The following is a 24,551-nucleotide window of genomic DNA, read 5'->3' on the forward strand; positions in this document are numbered from 1 at the left end:
TGTATTCTGTCACTTGTAATTTATGTCCCTCTGGAAAGGTAGATCTTGGGCTTAAATATATTATTAGCATCCCTTGAAAACATCTGTTTTGTAAATATCGCATCAATTCTCTTTCCACGACATGTTTATGATCAACTTGGAAGATGTTAGAAGAGGTAGAGAAAAGGGTTGAATAAGGATATTACGGCTTTCTAAAACTCTGGCTGGTGTTAATTGAAAATGAAGGCACTTTTATTCCCCCTGTCATTTTGATGTATCTCTGAATTTTTGTAAACGGATTTTCTTTTAAGCTTCAGAGATTACCCGCTGCACTGTGTTCCATCTCAGCTGCTGTAACTGATTAGCCACATCTTCCATTTCAACAGCACGGTGGCTAGGGTGAAAAATAATACATTAGCGTTCCGGCCTTCCAAATTGAACCTCAGTCTGCTGCGTTTCAGCCTGGGACAAAAGACTTGCCTTAGAGTGTCTTAGTTTCTCTTCAACCTCGGTGCTTTCAAGTGTGATGCATACTTAATTTCGCAGAAACAATTCTTTTGATTTCAGTCAATGAAGATGTGCTACTTGGGTTAGGTTATAAACTCAACTGAGTTCCTGCATCCAGATGGGTAGAAGACCAAAACAGGGGCTCTTTATTTTTAGACAATAAGTGGGTGCAGGGCCAATAAATGTATCCAAAGGAAAATACTTTCCTCAGCTAACAGAAAAACTTGTCGTCTCCCTGGTTTGGTACAGTATTTCTGAAAAATGCATTTTTATCCTGTAAGCTTGAGTGTGTGGACTTAGAGCAGTTTAAAGACGATTTCCATTCAGAAGTATACCTCAGAACACCAAATTGAGAAAAAAAGAATTCCATGAATCAAGAATCCAGTATGAGCTGCCAGCCCAAAGTGCTATGTAAGGTGGGAATTTTTCCAGCTGCTTCTACAAAATATGAGAAAGTGATTTATAAATTTGGGATAATATAAACCTGCTAACCTTTGAGTTCTTTACACCGTTCCCAAACATTAGCTTTCTTATCAACATATTCCTAATTGGTATACATCGTTTCTCAACTTCCACCCACAGAGGTGGAGGATAGCCGGGTGATGGCCCCCTGCCTGGATCGGGGTTTGGAATCTGCGGGGGTAGAACACGGGATGCTGAGAGCCAGATGGTTTATTTAAGGTCCAAGCCACGGAGGAAGCAGTTGCGGTCCAAACTCCTCAAAGTTCCCCTGGGACAGCAGAGCCAAAGAGTTAGAAGTAGACCGGGCATAGGTGAAGACGTGAGAGTTCAGAGCCCCGTAAGGTTAGAAGGGCTCCTTGCGTGCTCTTGAATTATCCGCCCATCCCAGTTCATGGACATAAATGATAAATGCCACAGTTCTAGGGAGAGGAAACGGAAAGTAGGAGTCCTTTTTTTTTTTTAAAAGATTTTATTTATTATTTGACAGAGAGAGGGACAGCAAGAGAGGGAACACAAGCAGGGGGAGTGGGAGGAGGAGAAACAGATTCCCGCTGAGCAGGGAGCCCCACGCGGGGCTCGATCCCAGGATCCTGGGATCATGACTGGAGCCGAAGGCAGACACTTAACAACTGAGCCACCCGGGTGCCCCATTAAGAGTCTTTTTTAAAGTAATGGAGGGCACCCACGCACTGCCGGTGGTGTGTTGGGATTGCCTGGGGAGAGGGGATGTGGAGGGGTCCCTGGAGAGGCTTGGGGGCCACAGAGCCAACAACATTTTGAGAGGGGACCATGGCCCCCTGGTCCCGGAGCCCCACAGCAGATTATTGAGAGCTGCACAGATGTCACGATACAACACGGGCGTAAGATGTCACGACGTGTGGGGCCAGTGAGACCTCGCTGGGTAGAGTCTGTGAGCTGCAAGGAATGCTGTTTGCTCTTCCTCGTGTGACCTCGTTCCTGCTGGTCTCCATGCTGGTACAGCCCACAGAAGTAGCCTCAAATGCTAGCTTCTGGTTACTCCATTCTGCCTCTTTTATAGAAAGTAAACATTTGTGTAACCGTGTTATAATACTTGCTGTAGTTTCGTAGGATCATGCTCTGTTCGGAGCCTTTGTGGGGAAAAAAAATCTTAGATTCTAGGTGTGCCTGGTGGCTCAGTTGGTGAAGCATCTGCCTTTGGCTCCGGTCATGATCCCGGGGTCCTGCGATCGAGCCCCACATCGGGCTTCCTGATTGGCGAGGAGTCTGCTTCTTCCTCTCCCTCTGCCTTTCCCCCTCCCACCCCACTTGTGCTCTTTGTCTTGCTCTCTCTCTTTCTCTCTCAAGTAAATGAATAAAATCTTTTTAAAAAATCTTACATTCTGTAATCTTAACTGTAAGATTCTGGAAAATTTTTATGAGTAGGGAAAACATGGAAGCAACAATGTATGTTACTCATGAAGAAGAAATTTCTACTGAGGCATAATGTACAGGCAGAAACATGCAAAGGTCTTTTTTTTTTTTTAAATGCGAAGATGTTAAGTGCACAGTTCTGTGAGTTTTGACCAAAGAATACACCTATATACCCACATCCTCAATCAAGATATGGAATCTTTCTGTCTCCCCAGAAAGTTCCTGCATGTCCCTTTCCAGTCAGATGTACTCCAACTCTTCTACCTCCAGCCCCAGGCGCCCACCATTTGATTTCTTCACTACAGAAGCTTTGTCTGTCCTAGAACTTAGTATAAAGAGAATGATACAATATGTACTCGTTCATGTCTGCTTTGTTCACTCAATATACTAATTTTGAGAGTCATTCACATCACTTGTATCATTAGTTTGTTCCTTCTTTATTGCTGGGTAACGCAATATGGTGTGAATATGCCACAATTTGATTATCTACTCACTTGTTGATGGAAGTTAGTTTCCAGTTTTTGGCTACCATGGATAAAGTCCCTATGAACTTTTACATATAAATCTCTGTGTAAACATATGTTTTCATTTCAGCTGAATAACTACCTAGGAGTGGAATACCTAGGACGAAGAGTATGGAACATTTAGAAGGAAGTGTCAAAACAGTCTTCCAAATATATCACACACCCTTTTACACCCCCACTAACAATATATGAGAATCCCTGTTGCTTCACCTCTTAGCTATCACTATTTTTTTAAAGATTTTATTAATTTATATGACAGGCAGAGAGGCAGGCAGAGAGAGAGGGGGAAGCAGGCTCCCCATTGAGCAGAGAGCCCTATGCGGGGCTCGATCCCAGGACCCTGGGATCATGACCTGAGCCGAAGGCAAAGGTTTAAACCCACTGAGCCGCCCAGGCGCCCCCTAGGTATCACTATTATTAAGACTAATCTTTTCATTTAAACCATGTTATTGAGTTCCTAGTAGAAGCTCGTTGTGCTTTTATTTAAATTTTAAAATTTTCTTGAAGATTTTATTTATTTATTTGAGAGAGTGAGAGAGAGAGGGTCAGAGGGAGGAGCAGATTCCCCTCCAAACAGGAAGCCTGATGCAGACTCTATCCTCCTGGGACTCTGAGATCATAACCTGAGCTGAAGGCTTAACTGACTAAGCCACCCAAGTGCCTCTCTTTGTACTTTTAATTTGCATTTCCTAATGACGATGCTGAGTATCTTTTGCATGTGCCTATTTAAGGCCATCAAGATCTTCTTTTGTGAAGTGTCTTTTCAAGTCCCTTTTAAAATATTAAGTTTTCTGTCATTTTGTTATTGATTTGTAGTAGCTCTTTTTATCAGGTAGATTCACATACTTTGTCATTCATGGTATATTACAAATCCAATCATACTTTGTGGTTTGCCTGTTCATTTTTTTTTTTTTTTCCTAGCCAGACGTGGGGCTTGAACTCAGGATCCTGAGATCAAGACCTGAGCTGAGATCAAGAGTTGGATGCTTAACCAGCTGAGCCACCCAGGCACCCCTTGCCTTTTCATTTTCTTAAAGGTGTCTTTTGGTGACCAGAAGCATTTAATTTTGATGAAGTGCGGTTTATCTCTTCCTGTTTCTGGTTAGCGCTTTTTGGGTCCTGTTTAAAGAAATCTTTGCTTACTGCAAGGTCAAGAAGATATTTTCCCATGACTCCTCAAGAACTTTTATGGTTTCTGCTTTTACATTTAGGCTGCTGATTCTATGAAGGTATTTCTTTTTTTTTTTAAGATTTTTTTATTTTATTTATTTGACAGAGAGAGAGATAGAATCACAAGTAGGCAGAGCAGCAGGCAGAGAGAGAGGGAGAAGCAGGCTCCCCGCTGAGCAGAGAGCCCGATGTGGGGCTCGATCCCAGGACCCTGAGATCATGACCCGAGCCGAAGGCAGAGGCTTAACCCACTGAGCCACCCAGGTGCCCCAACTATGAAGGTATTTCTTATTTACTACTTATATACAGATCTATCAGGACATGAAAAACAATTTATATGACAAAACGGTTCTTTGTGAAAATAATGGCATGCAAAACATATGTCCTAAAAATAAGCTATTCATAGTGGCCTATTAAATTGCAATCATGTATTAGTAAGCAAGTGATTTAGAAAATCAGCTGCCTTTCATTCTGTTGGGAGAGCTTGCTAATTAATGTAAAACTCGCTTTGTAATAATATGGGAAAGATTATCTATCTAGCTGAATTCAGTTTTACTAACAAAAGAATGTGCAGGTTTTTACATGCATTTCTTTTACACAGATGCATTTTGCAATTTGAAATAATTTCTTATCAATGGCATATTGTCTCTGGAAATAGTTCCGGTTTTGGAAATCTCTTCCCTCAGCTTCTATGCAGAACTCATCAGCCCTTTTCTTTTCTGAGTGGCACATGGTGAACCCTCCAAGAGGTGCTGAGAATGATCTTTATCGGCAACAAGGCCAGCTGCCCTAGAGGACTTCCCTCTCTATTTCCAAGCAGAAACTCCAGAAAAGGTTCGGTTCGCAGATGGAAATTCCTTCCTCTATTCTTCCTTCTTCCATTCATCAAAGATTTATGAAGCACCTGCGATATACCAGGGGGCAGTACACAGACTTAGAGGAGCACCAAGGATACTTCTTGTTTGTTAAATGTAATTTTCTTCTTAATTTTTGCCGCATGAAATATGTGAATAAGTATATTGATCAGGGCTTTCTAGAAAAACAGAACCAATAGGAGCTATGCATATGTGTATGTGTGTGGGTATCTATATGTGCGTGTACATACATGCATACATACATTGAAAATTTTTATTTTTAGAAGCTGGCCATGTGATCATACGGTTTGATGAATCTGAAATCTGTAGGGTGGGCTGGAAACTCAGAAGTTGATGTTGTAGTTCTAAGTTCTAAATGTGTAGGGCAGGCTAGCAGTCTAGAAACGCAGGCAAGACTGCTCTGTTACAGTCTTGAGGCAGAATTCCTTCTTCAGGAAACCTCTGTGTTTGGTCTTAATGCCTTCAATTGATTGAACAAGACCCACCCACATTATGGAGAGTAATCTCCTTTACTTAAAGACAACTGATTGTAGATGTTAATCACATCTACCAAATACCTTCACTAAACTAGTGTTTGGTCAGCCAATCAACAGTAGCCTAGACAAATTGACACATAGAATTTAACCATCACAATAAGAGTGAGCAGATATTTGACTATTAGGTTATTTGGAACCAACATATTTTATGTAAAAAGTCCAGTTTTTCAAAAGCAATACCATTTCTCACATATCTTGGCATAAAGAATTGCATGTATTCAAAGCTTTGATAATGAAAAGACTTATTCCTGCTTACCTGAAGATAAACAATGTCTACCATAGGCATAAAGCTGTGGCTTAGTTTCTATAGAAATGATAAAGGGGGCATACGAGTCTTTAGATCCAGGCAGCAAATATACCTAGTGGTAGATAACCCAAGTCTTGTCTTTTCTTTTGGAAATAAAGCCAAAGTGTTGGGCTGTCTGATGAAAAAAATACTCCTGCTTCTGTCTTGGTGCTGGGGCTCACTCCCCACCCACCAAAGATAAGTATCTTATTATAAATCACAGTATCATAGTGATGTGGTGTGAAGTACTGGGATCCAGAGGAGACAACAAAGAAAGAATTCTTGAGACCTTTTTGATGCAAAAAGGTGGTTTTATTAAAGCACGGGGGATAGGACCCGTGGGCAGAAAGAGCTGCACTTGGGTTGTGGCAGGTGACTGATTATATACTTTCAAATTTTGTGGTGGTTAGGGATAGCACAAACTTCCAAAGTATTTTGGACACAAAGTAGGGGGAGTTAGCTATTGTTAGGAAAATGTCATTTGTTACTGTTTAGTAAAAACTCAGTCATGAGACCTTTTAGATGTGTATCAGTGGGTCATATGCTTGGAGGATGATTGCCAACATATATCTTGGGGGGTAGAGATAAAGGAAGTTTCCAAAGGAATTTTTATATGTTAAAGAAGACCTACAGAACCCTGAGGGTTAGGCTAAGCTTGCCTTTTGCCCTTAGAAAAGTATTAACAGGGAGGTAGTTGAGTCCCTAGAGGAATGTCACTCTGCCTGTTTCAAGGACTTGTCAATGGGCTGTAAGTAGTAAGGACATTGTTGTTTCCCCACATCAATAGCATCTCAACCTTAACATGTCTAAAAGACAATTATTGAAGTTTCTCTTGAAACTTCCCACTCTTCTTTAGCTTGGGGGAGCACCAACCACATGGTTTTTCAGGCAAATATCTAGATGCTCTCCCTGATTCCTTTCTTTCTTCCAACAGTTACAATTCACCACTAAGTCCTGCCAGTGTTACCTCTAGAACATAATCCTGATCTGTCCACATATGTCCATTTCCACCAGTATCACCCTGGTCCCAGCCACTGTCCTGTCTTGCCTGGGCCACTGAAAAACTTTCCTGACTCTCCCTCCTGCTTCCATTTTTGCCCCCACAATCCCTTCTCCAGTAGCATGTTATTTTAGTAACTATATACTGTGACTTTACTAGATAGTGTTAAAAAGAAAACCACAGCCCCCAGATGGAGCCCCTTGGGCCCAGACACCAAATCAGGGCTTAATATCTAACATCATTTTGGTTTCGACCTCCTCCAGAAATGTAGTCAGGAACTGGTCAGTCAGGAATTTTCCCATAAGCACCAAGGAGGTCATCTGTCACATGGCACTTTTCATATCCCAAAGGAAGAGAAGGTCATCTGCATGATAAGATGATAAGACCCCCTGTTTTTCCCCCTAAGAGAAGATGACCTTGCCTGGGACAATCATTTTTTTTCCTTTTTTCTGGGTTAATAACTTCCTTGCCTCATCTTTTTTCCTATAAAAGCCTTCCATTTTGTTCACCTCCTCAGAGCTCCCCTCTACTTGCTGGATGGGATGCTGCCTGATTTGTGAGTCACTTAGCAAAGCCAATTAGATCTTCAAATTTAGCTGGTTGAATGTTGTTTTTTAATGATAGTAAAGCTGCGAAAGGACTATAGGGTTCACGCAAGTCTTCAGAGCTAGAGGAGAAAGTACCCAGCATCTTCCATGAGCCAAATATACTCAAAACCTAATCATTTAGATTTGGGGAAGGGGTTCCAGGCTTTCAGTGGCAGACTCCAGAATCAGATTACAAGGAGTTGAACTGTGAGACCACCCAGTATGGAGAGCATTAATGTATCAGCTATAAAGAGATCTCATTGTGTCCCTTGACGGTTGTGTATAAGTATCTCAGGGGCTGAGGCATGGACCTTTTTCACTGGGAACTAGAAGATAAGCCCAACATTCTTGGGGGGAGGGGTGTGTGCAATAAGTACTTGAATGACAACATCAAGGTGCTGAGTGCTTAAGGAAACAGTTACAGTTTCTTAGTGGGTAAACATCTTTTAATCCAAGGAAAAGTTAGAATTTAGAAAAAAAATTTAAGAGAATCAAAACTGTAGCATTAATATCTTTGTGTTTAGGAAGAACCTATATAGGGGTACCTGGGTGGCTCAGTGGGTTAAGCGTCTGTCTTCAGCTCAGGTCATGATCTCAAGGTCCTGGGATCAAGTCCCTCATCAGGCTCTCTGCTCAGCAGGGAGTCAGCTTCTTCTTCTGACTCTTCCTCTATGTTCTCTCTGTCTCAAATAAATAAATAAAAATATTAAAAAAATAACCTAGGGACGCTTGGGTGGCTCAGTCAGTTAAGCCGCTGCCTTTGGCTCAGGTCATGATCCCACGGTTCTGGGATCAAGTCCCGCATCAGGCTCCTTGCTTGGCAGTGAGCCTGCTTCTCTCTCCGCCCCTGCCTGCTTGTGCACGCACTCTCTCTCTCTCTCTGACAAATAAATAAATAAAATCTTAAAAAAAATAAAATAACCTATACATATTTGGTATATTAAGTCTTTATTACACTTAAGAGAATGTGGCTTATTAAAATAACCTATCAGTTCTGTGATACAAATTCGAAGTGTGTTTTTAGTTATTAAATGTGTGATTGTAGCTTGAAATCTTATGAAATTCATAGTATTAGAAAATTCAGGAAAACCTAAGTTTATCAACATATTTACAAATTTAATCTAGTAGATTTGTAAATATTACTTAAGTACTCAGGAAGGTTTGTTACACAATTGAAACATGTAAAAAAGAAATAGAATCTATTAAAATTTTAAGTGCTGTTTCACATACTGAAGAGAGTCTAATCAACTACATTGGCAATGGGAAGAAACATTAATTAAAGATCCTCCAAGAGTGATTATTAAAATTTGGTAAATTAATAGATACAGTAATATGATTAGTAAGTTGAATGTAAAAAAGATCTGAGAACTAGTTTTTTAGTTGGAAACTTTAATAAACTGTTTTTGAATATCAAAGTTATATTCACATATTATTTTTGTGCATGTAAAAGCTGATAGCAGAAAAAGCAAATAACATTTATTGACATGTTATAATTAACCTTACTACTTTCAGGAGCGACACAAGGAGTATGATTTGGCTCTTAACACATGTATGTGAACAAGAAACATCACAAAAAAAGGGCCCTCACACAACGGAGTCAGTTGCAAGGACAAATAACTGTAGCGATTGAGGAAATAGAGTTCTAGAAGTTGCTGTTTCCTGCCAGCGGCTCTTCTAGCCAGTTCCAAAGGCCTGGACCTCTTGGCAGTTGTCAAAGGATGAAGGGTTTGTGGCTTGTCATCAGCTTCTTACAGGAAATGAAGTTTGCCTTAGGTCTACCAACAAGCCTACTCTCAGGTCTCTGTCTATTCTCTCTTGCCTTGTGTGATGTTTTAAAATATGTCCATGAACCCTTTGACACATTCTTCAATAAGTGGAGTCTATTTCTTCTCCCCTTGAGTGTGGCCTTGACTGTCCCGCTTCTAATACACTCAGGTGGAAGTGATAATACACGACTTCTGAGGCTGCATCATTAAAGGCATGTAGCTAAAAGATGCTCAACATCTCTCATCGTCAGGGAAATGCAAACCCAAACCACAAGGAGATCTCACCTCACACCTGTCAGAATGGCTAAAATTAAAAGCTCAAGAAACACCAAGTGTTGGCGAGGTTTTGGAGAAGGAACCTTTGTGCACTGCTGGTGGAAATGCAAACTGGTGCAGCCAGTGTGGAAGACAGTATGGAGGTTCCTCAAAAAGTCAGAAAATAGAACTACCCTATGATCCACTAGTCACACTACTGGGTATTTACCCAAAGAATACAAAAAACTAATTTGAAGGAATATATGCAGCCCTATGTTTATGGCAACAGTATTTGCAACAGCCTAATTATGGGAGCAGCCCAAGTATTCATTGATAGATGAATGGATAAAGATGAAGTGATTATATATATATATATAATTCTGCCATAAAAGAGAATGAAATCTTGTCATTTGCAATGGCATGGATGGAGCTAGAGAGTATATTGCTAAGTGTAATAAACCACTTAGAGAAGAACAAATACTCTATGATTTCACTCATATATGAAATTTAAGAAACAAAACAAATGAACAAAGGAAAAAGAGAGAGAGAAACTGAAAAAGAGACTCTTACCTATAGAGAACAAACTGATGGTTACCAGAGGAGTGGAGATTGGGGTGATGGGTGAAATAGGTGAAGGGGATTAAGAATAAACGTATCAGAACACCTAGCTGGCTCAGTCGGTAGAGCATTTTTTTTTTTTTTTAAGTAAACTCTACTCCCAACGTGGTGCTTTAGCTCCCAACCCTGAGATCAAGAATCACATGCTTGGGGCACCTGGGTGGCTCAGTGGGTTAAAGCCTCTGCCTTCAGCTCAGGTTATGATCTCAGGGTCCTGGGATCAAGCCCCACATCAGGCTCTCTGCTCGGCGGGGAGCCTGCTTCCCCCTCTCTCTCTGCCTGCCTCTCTGCCTACTTGTGATCTCTGTCTGTCAAATAAATAAATAAAATCTAAAAAAAAAAAAAAAAAGAATCACATGCTCTACCAACTGAGACAGTCAGGTGCCCTGAGCATGTGACTCTTGATCTTGGGGTTGTGAGTTCCAGCCCCACAGTGGGTGTAGAGTCTACTTTAAAAAAAAAAAAAAAAAAAAAGTACACTTAAAATGAGCACCGAGAAATATGTGGAATTGTTGAATTGCTATATTGTACACTTGAAACCAATACAATATTGTATGTTACCAACGCTGGAATTACAATAATAAACAAATAAATAAATGGCATGAGGCTTCCTCCTTGCCCATTCTTGGATCACTCACTCTGGAGCAGGGCAGCTGTCATGTCCTAAGGGCATACCAGAAACCCTTTGAAGAAGTTCATCTAGCAAGGAATTGAGGCATCATACAAATCGCCAGCGTCAACTTGTCCACTGTATGAGCCTTTTTGGAAATACATCCTTCAGCCTCAGTCAAGCCTTCAGATGACCGTAGCCCAGCTAACATCTTGACCTCAATCTCATGAGAGACTCTGAACCAGAACCAGTCCCCTAAGTTGCTCCCAAGTTCCTTACCCAGAGAAACTGGAAGATAATAAATGTTTGTTGTTTTAAACTGCTAATTTTTAGGGTAATTTGTTATGTGGCAATAGATACCTAATACACTTTCCTTGGTTGAAGCCCAGTCTGGGCATCTCCACATCCTCTCTCTTTAATAAAGCCTTCTCACACTGACTCACTCAAGGTTCCTAGGAACATATCTGTCTTTTCCCATTACCTTCGAACATCTCATATTTCAAATAATATTTGTTTCACAAATTCCCTTATGCAGCATAATTTTCACATGATCAATGTTGTATTTTCTTCTGGTATTAAAGCTTTAAACAATGAAGCATGTTTTTGGTAATCTTCCTCATTCTCCAGAAAGGAATTCCTGTAATTTTGGGGTAGTTTTAATGTATTGTGTCCATTCTCCGCTTCCCTTCTGGACATTAAGAACTTACTGATACAACTTCATTCTGATAAAGCCCCTTGGACGTGAAGGAGACACATCCTCCTACTTTGTGGTCTGTGGTTAAGAAAGACAGCATATGCTATATGCTAAAATTTTACAGTAGTAGTTCTCAACCCTAGCTACACATTAGAATCCCCTGGCAAGCTTCAAAAAAATTTAAATCAGAATCTCTGTTGGGGTGGGGGCAGGAATTTATATTTTAACAGGCTTCCATGTGCCTCTATTAGGCAGCCAAGATTGGGACCACTGCTTTGGATCATACCCAGCAGACAATTCAGTCCTTTAGTACCAGCTCTAAAGAAAGCAGAGTGCTGGTGGTTCTGCTACTATTTAGCTATGTCATCTTAAGGAAGTCACTCTACCTCCAGAACATCTATTTTCTAAAATAGAGCAATGATTCTAAATCTTGGCTATAGTACTGCAGAGATTTAAAAACACTAATTTTTTTGAGTCCTACCCCCAGAGATTCTAATGCAACCATTTTGGGGTATGCTTTGGACATCAGGATTTTTCTTTTCTTTTCTTTTTGAGAGAGAGAGAGAGAGAGAGAGAGAGAGAGAGAGTGAGAGTGAGAGAAAGAGAAGTGGGGAGGGGCAGAGGGAGAAGAAGAGAAACTTTAGTAGGCTCTGTACCCAGCAGGAAGCCTGGTGTGGGGCTTGATCTCATGACCCCGAGATCATGACCTGAGCAGAAATCAAGAGTTGGATGCTTAATGGACTGAGCCACCCAGGTGCCCCAGGACAACAGGATTTTAAAAAGCCCCCCTCATGATTCCAAATATGCAGTTAAGTTTGAGAACTAGAAAAGAGGTCATTGCTAAGATCCTTTCCGGGTCTGCTTCTATTTTCTTTTTTTTTTTTTTTTTTTTTTTTTTTTTTTTAAAGATTTTATTTATTTATTTCACAGACAGAGATCACAAGTCAGACAGAGATTACAAGTAGGCAGAGAGGCAGGCAGAGAGAGAGGGGGAAGCAGGCTCCCTGCCGAGCAGAGAGCCCGATGCGGGGCTCGATCCCAGGACCCTGGGATCATGACCTGAGCCGAAGGCAGAGGCTTAACCCACTGAGCCACCCAGGCGCCCCGGTCTGCTTCTATTTTCAATGCCAATGATTTTGGTTGACATGATTCATAATATTGAAATATTTTACACTCACGGGGAGAAGGAATTCTCAAGCTACATAGCTGACTCTTGACATGCATGTAGCATTATTCATGAGTTATTTGAAGTCATCCAATAAATAGAATAGTTGGAACTGGAGAGAGTTAATCTTGGAACACATTCAGAGGAGTTGAGGTTTTTTTTTTGTTTTTTTTTAAAAAGATTTATTTATTTATTTGACACGGGGGTGGGGTAGAAAGAGAGAGAGAGATCACAAGTAGACAGAAAGGCAGGCAGAGAGAGAGGGGGAAAGCAGGCTCCCTGCCGAGCAGAGAGCCCTATGCGGGGCTCGATCCCAGGACCCTGAGATCATGACCTGAGCCGAAGGCAGAGGCTTAACCCACTGAGCCACCCAGGCGCCCCAGAGGAGTTGAGTTTTTAGCAAACTTGGGATGTCCAGAGGGCTAGGGAGCAACTGAGAGGAGGAACTCTTCCGACAGTAGGGTTCATGGATTAAGCATGAACAAGGACAAAAGGCCAACTTAACAAAATTTTTCCGAAACTACACACTGGCTATGATTTTTCCATGGTGGTCCCTCTAACAACCTTTTTGTCTTGATGCTGTACCATGACAAATAAAGTACACATCGTCTTTTCTTTTTATTCCTTGAATGGTGTGACAGAGGAATAGTTGTGCTTCCATTTCTAGAAGCTGGGAGGGAAACTAATTTCCATAAGAGAGGCCTGTAGTAGGTGGTCTCTAAGATGTCTTCAATGACCTTCAGCTCCTGGTAGTCATGCCTTTCTGTAAGCTCTGCCCTTTGAGGGTGGGCTGGACCTAGGGATATGCTTCTAACCAACAGAATACAGCAAAAGTGACTGGGTGTCACTTCTGGTATTACGTCACAAGACTGTTATTTACAAAATATTTACACTCTCTCTCTGACTCACCTCACGGGCTATCTCTGATGAAGCAAACTGAATGAGGCCAACATGGCAGGGAACTGGGTGGCCTCTGGTCAGCTGCCAGGGACGAACTGAGGGTCTCAGTCCAACAGCCCTTGAAGTGAATTTTGCCAACAAGGAAGTGACTCTTGTGAGCAACCACTTGAGTGAGCTTAGAAGTGGATTCTTCCCCATCAAGCCATCAGATGGGACAGGTTCATGGCAATTATGTCACTTGGTCAGACCCTATGTTTGCCTCAATATGAATTTTCCACTATTCCAAGTTGCATTTATAACTAATCATCATGACCTGAATGGGTTATTCCCACCGACAATTACTGCTACAAAATGTCAAAAATGATCCCCCTTCATACACACACCATTTCTTGCTGAGTTATCACCGTCATCAGGATGTCTGTCATTTCTGTGGAGAGAGCAATAAGCAATGCAGCCTGTCCTTTTACATCTAGTTCCAACTTCAGTTGTGTTAAAGAACAAAAATTCAATGGAGTCAATTTGAAGATCTAGTTGGCTTTATTAAGTGATTCACGAATCAGGCAGCATCCCATCTAGCAAGTAGGGGGGAGCTCTGAGGAGGGGTACAAAATGGAAGGTTTCTGTGGGAAGGATTGTTCCAGGCAAGGTCACTTTTTCTTCGGAGGAAGGCCAGGAGATTTCACCATGCACATGACCTCTTCCTTTGGGGGATGAAGAGGGCCAAGTGACAGATTGCCTCGCTGGCACTGATGAGAAAATTCCTGACTGACCGTTTCCTGACTACATTTCTGGAGGAGGTGGAAACTGCAATGAGGTTAGATATCAAGCCCTGATTTGGGGTCTGGGCCTAAGTGGTTCCATTTTGGGCCGGTGGTTTTCTTTTTAATAGTTGGAAATAGATACTGTTTCCTTTGCCAGTGTCAATTGATTGGTAGTGGTGGCTGGAGCTCAGCATTGAGAAGGATCGTAAGGAGCCCAAGTCGAGGCTCTGTTGGTGAAAAGAGTCGTGATCAGTGAGAGATTAACTGGGAGTGTAGGACACTTGCCAGGAATTGCGTTGTTCTAACGTCAGTTTTGACACAGGCACCTGGGTCGGATGACCAACTCTTCCTGGTTTTAGCAAGGCAAGTGCTGCATCCTGGCAACCCCCTCAATCCCAGGCAAACTGAACTGTTGGCCACCCTACATACCCACTGTTGGCCACCCTACATACCATACCCATCTGGAAGCCAGGGGAACTGGGAACAGGGTGTACTGTAATACCTTTCTTCTGGAATGTGCTCCATGGACCAGCTCTATCAGTTTCCTCTGGGAGTCTGTTTACAGGCCGGACTCTCCTGCCCCACTCCAGACTTACTGAAGCGGAATCTGTACTTTCACAAGGTCTCCTGAGGATTCATGCTCATTGAAGTGTGAGCAGCTGCTGCAGGGCTTAAGTCCTGCTGGAGGATCACTGTTTATGGATCACTGGCTCCCGATCCCCTTGCACTTGGAACATCACCCATGTGACATAATGTCACATACACAGCCTGTGCTCTGCAGAAGTGGGCAATGGCACACTTCTCTCCCACTCCAGATTTATATGAGAATGAGAGGAAGGACAGTGAGGCTTTGCAGAACTACTTTGAAACTGCTGTAATATTTTAGTGACACAGTAGTAGGTGGGGGTGCTGAAGGGGGAAACGCTGCTTGAAACTCTTGCTCCGACAGCAACTGACCCTGAGTGATAAAAGGGGAAGTTCATTTGTCCTCTCCTGCTCCGTGTTCACCCTTTGGTCATGTGGCCAGTGGCGTCCGTCCTAAGATCCCATGCTAGATGATGAGTGGGGGAAACAGGGGTTGGATTTGTAGAGAAGCCTTAAAGGCCTCCGATCAGTGGTTCTCGGACTTGAGCGCGCATTAGAACCACCCGGAGGGTTTAGAAGACAGATTAGCCGGGCGCGAGAGTTGCGGGGACCGCCTGCTGAGCGAGCCGGCGCTCTACGGAGAGGAAAGGAGGGACGCACGGAAGGAGAAGAGAAGGTAGAAGATCTCACTCCGAAAAGCAGCAGCAGAGTAGGAAGCAGAGAAAGAGAAGGTGCCGGCGCTCCCTGAAGCCGTTCGCCCCAGTTCCCACGCGCCGGTTTCCAGGAAGAGGGAAGGCGGCCAGGGGGCGTGGCTGCCTGGGCTGACGCGACCGGGGGGTGGAGGGCGGAGCGCGCGCTGGGCGCGGCCCGGCAAGCGTCCGGGCGGATTGGCGGGGCCGTCTTGGGGGCGGATCCGTGGGGGCGGAGAGCCAGCTTCGGCGGGAGGGAGATACTCGCGAGCTCTGATGGCGAAATGACATTTAGTAATAGTTAATCTTCTACGATAGTCAAGTTTTACTAGGGCCTGTCTTTCGCCATTGTGGAAAGGGTCCTCTGAAGGGGGAAAAGGAAAGCGAAAGGCGGAAGCCTTCTGCAGCCCCTCCCCTCCCGCCGGCGCGCGCAGCATGGGCGGGGAACGTCCGCCTTGCGCCGAATACGTCATCCCGGCCGGCGACCGGGGCGGAGCGGGGCGGAGTCTCTAAGCCAGGGCCGAGCCTGCGCAGAGCGTGGGAAAGGCGTGCGGTGTGGCGTCTGACGTATCTGTGGAGACATCTTAAGTTTCTTTCAGTGGGCAGGGGGAGAAAGAAGTGCAGGTTTGCTTCGCTCCCAGCCGGTTTTTCCGGGCCGGCTGTGCAGCGGTTTTCTTGTCCTCGGCGAAGTGAATTCCCCGGCGCGGTCACTGCGGGTCCCTGAGGAGCAGCAGGTGCCCCCGCTCCCTCCCCCTCCCGGGCTGCAGCCGCCCCGCGGGCCACAAAGCGTTTGTGTGGCGGTAGCCTTGGGGACCCGTGGCAGCCTGGCGCTCCACGTGGGCACGTTGTCAAAGAGTCACTGCACACTGGGGGGGGGGGGGGGGGGAAGCAAAAAACTAACTTCGGAAATGTTGACCTACAGCGCCCTGTTTTGGTATAAATTTTAGGTGACCTGGACTCTTTAGCAACAGCTGGGAATATATAATTGCAGTGTGTTTTGTTAGTTTTAGTGCTACAATAGTTAAAATGAGAAGTAGTTGTTATTTTGAGGAACAACAAGTAGTTGTTATTTTGAGGTTCCTGCTAACGGTATTCATTATCTTGGTCTGAACTGAGTTAATTTTAGGGATTGAACAACGGTTTTTAGAGGAGCCTAGTAACTAGCACGTATAAATCAGCTCTACTGGGGCTGAATGGGAAGGATCTATACTGGTTTATCAAAATCATTTTATCTGTATGATTCTCAACATCTGTTTGATTGTAAAAGAGTCATCCTTTTGAGAAGACCTGTTGAGCTTACTGTGTTGTCCTTCGTGATGTAACAATTCAAACTTTGAAAAAACTTTAGGACATCTGGATAATGTATTTGCTATTAAAGTGATTTCTAAGCGATATTACACTGAATATAGATGGGAAGATTTAGGCTTCAAAGCCTTGTACAGAGTGACTGCTTAAACTTGGCTGCTCCAACTGAGGACATTCTGCCACCTTTGGCAATAATTTGATTTAACTTGCCTTCAAGCACCTCAAAACTCCAGACATGGTGAAGTTATGAGCAGAATCTCAAATGAGGATTTCGTAAGAAAAGAGTTTGATGTAATTGGTCTGGAGATGTCAGCTCTGTTGAATGCTGCTGCGTTTGCAAACTAGCCAAGTTATTACTAAACCGGGACTTTCTTACCCTTAACATCTTTTCTACCTGTCCTGTAGATAATGTTCAATTAATACTAGGTAACTTATGCGGAATTAAACCCATAGTCCTTTGAAACAATAAAAGCACTACATACATCTTTATTTTTTGGTTAGAATGAATGATTCTTTTGTCATTCTTTTCAGTAAACTGAGCTGAGAGAAATAGGGCTTAGTGAGACACTATTTAGGGGAATAGTAACAGGATTAAGGAAAAGGTGTACGGAAAAGGTCTTTAGAATTCTTAAAACTATTTGCAGTCTCCAAATCCTTGGAATTGTATAGGCATCATTTGGAGAGTGGAAGTAAGAAAAGGTTACTGGTCTATACAAACTGAATCTTGAAAAGTATTTGCTTTGTATCTAAATATTTTACATTTGTTTAAAAGCCCTTATTTTTTTTTCTTCAGTTCAGTTTTCTACATTTTTATCAAGAAAGGTAGTCTTCGAGATCTTAATATATTCCTCAAGGGCAGAAAAAGGCTTAGAGCTATAGGAGGTAAACTTGAGAGTGTTTTAAAGTACTGTATTAGGGTTTCAGAAAAGATCAGTAAGAGACTGTTACTGTACATTACCCACCTATCCTATAAAATACAGAATGCTTTTGGCTAATGGGTTTTAAGCTAACATTTGAAGTTCTTCCCATGAGTTTAAATAATGGCAAATAATGTAATTTCCAGTGCATTATAAAATGTCATTTTACACTCTTGTGTAAATGTATGCAATGGAATTAAATTATTTTGATACCTACCATCCATTTTTAAAAAGTGGACTAGCTCTTTCATAGTCAAAACTTTACATCATATTGGTATTCTCTGTGGTTCTAATTTGGGGACAAGGGGTTCCCAGGGGGCATTTGGCAATATCTGGAGACATTTTTGGTGCCCTAACTAGGGAGTGGGGGACACTGGCATGGAAAGAGGTCAGGGATATTGCAAAACATCCTACAGTGCACAAGGCAACCCCCAACAACAAGGAATTAAGCAGCCCAAAATGTCAGTAGTGCTGTGCTGTTGAGAAACCCTGACCTACAGAATTCTACTCTCACTTAGTGTGGTTTTAGGAATGAAAGTCTTTTTTTTTTTTTTTAAGATTTTATTTACTTATTTGACAGAGAGAGAGATCACAAATAGACAGAGCCAGAGCGGCAGGCAGAGAGAGGGAGAAGCAGGCTTCCTGTTGAGCAAGGAGCCGGAGTAGGACTCGATTCCAGGACCCTGGGACCATGACCTGAGCCGAAGGCAGATGCTCAACCAACTGAGCCACCCAAGCGCCCCAGGAATGGAAGTCATATTGGTTATCATTCTTTCCTGCAGCAAAAATGTGTGTATATTTATTGAATATTTTGTGATCATAAGGTTCTAAATGTTAAGTCAATCCAGAGAAACATTTTTCTTAAATCATTACAGGCATCCTCTGCCTTTTGAAAGTTTACATTATGTCACTTTGCTTTTTGAAAGACTTACATTAGTACTTGTTTTTGCTAACTGAAAAAATTTTGTAGAGGATTTAAGCTTTTACAAAAAACGTGAAAAGCAAAAATAGTGTTCAGCTTTTTGCAGCAAGCAGGGTGCACCCTGAGCGAGAGAGGCGCCACCAAGCTCCTTCCCCAGGAATTACACCCAGTGTCTCAGCATCTAGCAGCCCACAGCTTTTGAACTGCGTCTGTGCTATATCTTGATCTATTTTGTGCATCTATTGGAGAGATATGTTCTAAGGTATCAGAAATGCCCAGGAGAGAGAGGGTTTTTTGGGTCTGGGAACCCTCAAAACAAGTTTTCAGTCTAGATTAATTGTAATTGCTTCTTTATGCCAATTTGGCTTACAAAAGTTTTCATAGGAATGCTCTACTTTCAGATAGTGGAGGAAACCTGTACAACTGTTATTAGTATATAGCTGATTATAAATATCACAATTCTGAAAATTATAAAAGTACTGTTTTATTAAATGTATTTCTTAATGAGATCGGGCTTTCTATCATTTGGCTTAAGTTTCCATGGACGGATGTTATTCACTGCTAGAATGTGACAGAGGTAAACATCAGTTCTTTCTCTCTCTTATTTTTAGAGATGTGAGGCCAAAACATCTTGTTCATTTAAGTTGAGAGGAATAAAAAGGATGTTAATGTAGTAATGTCGTTCAGTTCTTTTTATTCCTTCTGAGTTCTATGCCAAAACTGATTTCGTGAGAGTGATCGAGCAGAATACTGTTAATGAGATATCTGTTATGTGCTCCAGTTTAGTCTGCTTTAGAAGCGAAAGACTGAAATCCCAACTTGAAAAATGACTCCTTACCTAGTCATTCATTTTCTCAGAGTAAAACAAGACACCGTAGGAAGATTCAGGATGGTATTCCTTTCGTAGAGGCCACAAGGTCAATCTCTGTGTACTTAAGTACCCGAATGTCTGCTTTAAGTGGTTGTTTATTAGTAGTTGTTGGCTGGGTGGATGAATGAACACGTTGAACGAATGAACACATTAGGATTATAAATATTGTAATAATCCAAGCTAGAAATCACGAGTGGTATCAAGGAAGCTGAGGAGAACATTCTGGATATATTCTGAAGACAGACCTCACCGAATTTTCTCAAGGTTTGGATGTGAGAGAAAGGGAAGCATCAGTTATCACTGCATGGTTTTTGTCCTAAACCACAGAAGAGTTGCCATTTCCTGAGCTGGAGGAGGAGGAGGGAAGAACAAGACGGGTACAAGTGCAGGCCCCCTGTCCATTTTCTCAGGACCACATTGGTGTTTCCCAGCTTAACTGAGCTGTTGAAACCTGTGGCTATCTATCAAAATATAAATAATATGATCACTTTTAGTCAGATTAAAAGTCTTACACAGTCATTTTCCCACAAAATGATGGAGTCTTTCCCCTCGTTTTTAACTCCCATGCCTTAAATTTGAACACTTGATGATGTTATTAACTCTGTTACTAAGGAATGTTAATTATCTGATTTGTATATATTAGATGTACCTTAAAGACAAGTTTTGTAGTTTAAAGTTGTTAAGCAGTTTAATAGATTTTTGAAAAGATCTTATTTTTTTTAGTTTTAGTATTTTTAAAAAAAATTTATTTTTTATTAACATATAATGTATTATTAGCCCCAGAGGTGCAGGTCTGTGAATCGCCTGACTGACACACTTCACAGCACTCACCATAGCACATACCCTCCCCAATGTCCATCACCCAGACACCCTATCCCTCCCCCCCTCCCCCCAGCAACCCTCTGTTTTGTCAGATTAAGAGTCTCTTATGGTTTGTTTGCTTCCGGATCCCATCTTGTTCCATTTTTTCCTTCCCTACCCTGCACCCCCCAGGTTGCCTCTCAAATTCTTCGTATCAGGTAGAGAAAAAAATCTTTTTTTTAAAAGTAATCTCTACACACAACCCCAAGATCAAGAGGTGCATTCTCCACCAACTGAGCCAGCCAGGCACCCCATAGAATTTTAAACATTTTATTGTACTTAATTTTTTAAAAAGATTTTTATCTATTTATTTGACAGCAGGAGAGAGAGTGAGAGAAAACACAAGCAGAGGGAGCAACAGGAGGAGAGGGAGAAGCAAGCTCATCACTGAGCAGGGAGCCCGACGTGGGACTCCATTCTAGGACCCCAGGATCATGACCTGAGCCGAAAGCAGATGCTTAACGAACTGAGCCACCCAGGTGCCCCTATTTTATTGTACTTTAAATTAATAATTCTGTACAGAGGTATTGTTTGGGATAAACTTAATATTCAGCAGTTGGCTCTATCAGATGTAAAAATAGACTTCTCAAACTTCTAAATACCAAAACCATGATTTTGCTTCAGGTAACTGAATCCTAGCATTCTGACTTGGTCAGAATAATGCAAATTAGCTCAAATTCAACTTATAATTTATGATTTACAGTAATGCAGATTAACCATGCAAGTAACGTAGGGTTTTCCACCTTGGCTAAGCTAATCCAGAGAGGCATATTTTTCATTAGTAAACTTTTAATACTTGGGGTTTTTTCCCCATTTGTTTTAGCAGAGAAAATAGTATGTGCAAAGATAAAAAAATTAATACCGTTTCAGTGAGAGGGATCTTATATACCCAGTTTCTAAGATCTTTAGGAAAGTTAACCCAAAATGTGTTTGCCTGTGTGAATTAATGTTATTTTTTTAAAAAGATTTTATTTATTCATTTGACAGACAGAGATCACAAGTAGGCAGGGAAACAGGCAGAGAGAGGAGGAAGCAGGCTCCCTGCTGAGCAGAGAGCCCGAGAGAGATGCGGGGCTCGATCCCAGGATTCTGGGATCATGACCTGAGCCAAAGGCAGAGGCTTTAACCCACTGAGCCACCCAGGCGCCCCTGAATTAATGTTATTAATACCCATCTTATGGGTTGATACACATACAGAGAGTACCCACGTACAAGATTCTGAAGATGTGGGTTCTCAGAGTCCAAAGGACGAGACAGATACCTACATGCCAACTTTGTGACCATGTTTGTGATAAATACCGAGATGTAAGCAAATCCTGAGATACTGAGCTGTAAGCAAATATTAAAGGAGCATAAACAAGCGAGAAATTCCTGTCGCTTCAGATAAGATCTTTGCATTGATCGCACTCCTCTGGGGAGAGGAGGTTGTGTGCATGAGGGTAATTTTCCCTATTTCTCCTATTTCCCTCCTAAGCCCGGCACCCCGTTATCTCCTGCCTCTCTGCATCTCCAGGCCGGTGCAGTGATGCTCCTGCCTTTCTACCGGGTGCCGGCCCCTGCAGCCCACCACCGTTCTAAGTGAGCATGGCGGAAAGCTTGGAGGACCACAGCTGCCCTTTCAGAGTAAAAGCATCCTCCGGGTAGCTAAAGCTTGGACTTCTTTCTAAGCAAAGTATCTTTTGCCAGGATCCCTTCGTGGAAACCACATACACACATAAAAGACCTGCCACAGTCTTCAGACTGATGGCTGTGCCAGTTACAAAGCTCAGCCGCAGCTGAGGAAGGCCTTTCACGTTCTGTCGTTGGGTACCAAACATCATGGGTATTTAGTGCTCAACATTATGTGGTAGAGACAGCAATTTTGGGTTTTGTTTTGTTTTGTTTTCTTACAAAAGGGCTTACAAATCCTGAAGGTAAATGATTAAGAATTCCGATTTGGGGGAATTAAAGTTCCTGGTCACCAAAAACCAAAAACCCAAAAACCCTCATGGTGTTCCTGATTCTCTAGGTCGGAGATGGGACAGCAGTATTTACAGTTCCTGCAAGTTCCCAGGTGACCCTTGCCTCTCAGACTGCGATCGCCGGCCCGTAGCATCAGCATCAGCTTGTAGTTTGTTAACAGTGCGGATTCTCACAGGTTCTTGGGCCCACAGCAGACCTTCTCTATCACAGTCTGCATTTTATCATGCCAGGTCATGAGCGCACCGTGGCCCACAGACCACAAACTGAATAGCAACGGTTCGCTAGTTGCGAGAAGTTGTTTTCCTGTTCCAGTCTTGTCGAGGTGATGGCAGCCTTTAGAGCTGCCTCCCCCTGAGCCTTGACTTTCTGGCTGGTGGCCTCCAGTCGGTGACCTCCTCTATGCTGCCCCCTGCCTTCCTGTGACTTCCCTGGCTTTGAATACTCCGGAATATTAGTTCTGAAAACTGTAATGAAGGTGAATGCCTAAACATCTGCTTTCCTTCCTGCTTCCCTGCTTCCCACTCACTCCTCTCAACTTCCGCACTGGTGAGCTCTTTGCCTTCAGTATCCTCTAGCAAATGTGTGGAAGGCCAGAGCACCGCCTCTGTGGAGCACCGTTACAGGAAGTCTCCAGCTGGGTTTTTAAAGGTCCAGAAAAATGAATGGTGGTCACGTGTGTGCGCTGGGTTTGGTTAGAGGTTATTTGGCAAGAATTGCTGACCAGCGCGATGGGTCAGGGCTGCACCTATCGGTCCTGGACTGAGAGGAATCTAAAAATGTTCAGAAGGAAAGCAAAGGCAACGGCAATGCAATAGCTCTTAATGCGCAGCCCAGCATCGAATAGGCTGAAACTGAGCAAAACTTTCTCATATCTTGCCCCCACCAGCCACCACTCTTTTGGCTGCAAAAGATCATGGAAGTAATATAACAATGCAAAGTGTTTGGAAAATAGAGTACCAAATATTTACTCACTGTCCCACTGCCCTATTAGTTATATATATTTTTTAAGATTTTATTTATTTATTTGATAGAGACAGAGAGATCACAAGTAGGCAGAGACGCAGGCAGAGAGAGAGGGGGAAGCTGAGCAGAGAGCCCAATGCGGGGCTGGATCCCAGGACCCTTGAGATCATGACCTGAGCGGAAAGCAGAGGCTTAACCCACTGAGCCACCCAGGTGCCCCTATAGTTATATTTTTATATATTTTATTCTGTGCGTTGGAAACCATATATGATAGTAGAAGAATGGACTCTCAGAGATGTTCGTATCCTAATTCCTTGAGACTGGTAATTTGTTAGGTTATACAAGAGTTTAGAAATTAGCATTGCGGAAGGAATGCAGTTTGCTTATTGGAGACCTTCAGTATGGAGGTTATCCTGGATTATCTGGGTGGGCCCAGTGTAATCACAAGAGTCCTTGAAAGTGGAAGAGAGAGGCAGAAGACTCTGAGGGAAATGTGACTGGAGGTAAGTCAGAGTGATGTTGATGTGAGAAGGACTCAATGGGCCCTGGTGGACTTTGAAGACAGAGGGCAGGGCCATGGGCCAAGGAGTGTGGGCGCCCTCTAGAGATTGTAGAAAGGAAATGGATTCTCCTGTACAGCCTCCAGAAAAGGATGCCACCCAGCTGACACCTTAATTTCAGCTCAGTAAGACCTGTGTTGAACTTCTGAGCTCCAAAATTATAAGATAATAAATGTGTGTTATTTTAAGCAGCTGAGTCTGTGGTAATGTGTTGCAGCAGCAATAGAAAAGTTCTTGGGCCCACAGCAGAAATATGAGACCATATTTCTCATAGTTACATCATGCCTAACTATTTTTATGTGTTGCTATAGTTTTTATGATTATTTGAATGGCCATATAGTATTCTGTGGAGTTGAAGTACTGTCATTCCTTAGCCATCCCTTCATTTGAATATCAGATGTGTGAACTGCTTTCTGCATTTCCTTTTTTCATGTTTCATTATTTTCTAAGGATACTCTGTCAGAATTACATTTAGACTTCAAATTTCTTCCAGTTTTTCTCTATTTAAGAAAAAAAAGATCTCGTCAGTCCATATGAAATTTTAAAAAAAGATTTATTTATTTATTTTAGAGAGAAAGAGCACGTGCCCATGGGGGGAGCCGAGGGACAGGGCGGGAATCTCAAGCAGACTCTCCGCTGAGTGCGGAGCCCACTGTGGGGCTAATCTCACGACCCTGAGATCAGGACCTGAGCCAAAATCAGGAGTTGTACACTCAACCACCCACTGAGTGAGCCAGGCACCCCTCATTTGATTTTTTTTTCTTTTAAGATTTTATTTATTCATTTGAGAGACAGAGAGAGCAGGGAGAAAGGGCAGAGGGAGAGGGAG

This window comes from Martes martes (assembly GCF_963455335.1).
Source record: "Martes martes genome assembly, chromosome: X".
Classification (NCBI taxonomy): domain Eukaryota; kingdom Metazoa; phylum Chordata; class Mammalia; order Carnivora; family Mustelidae; genus Martes; species Martes martes.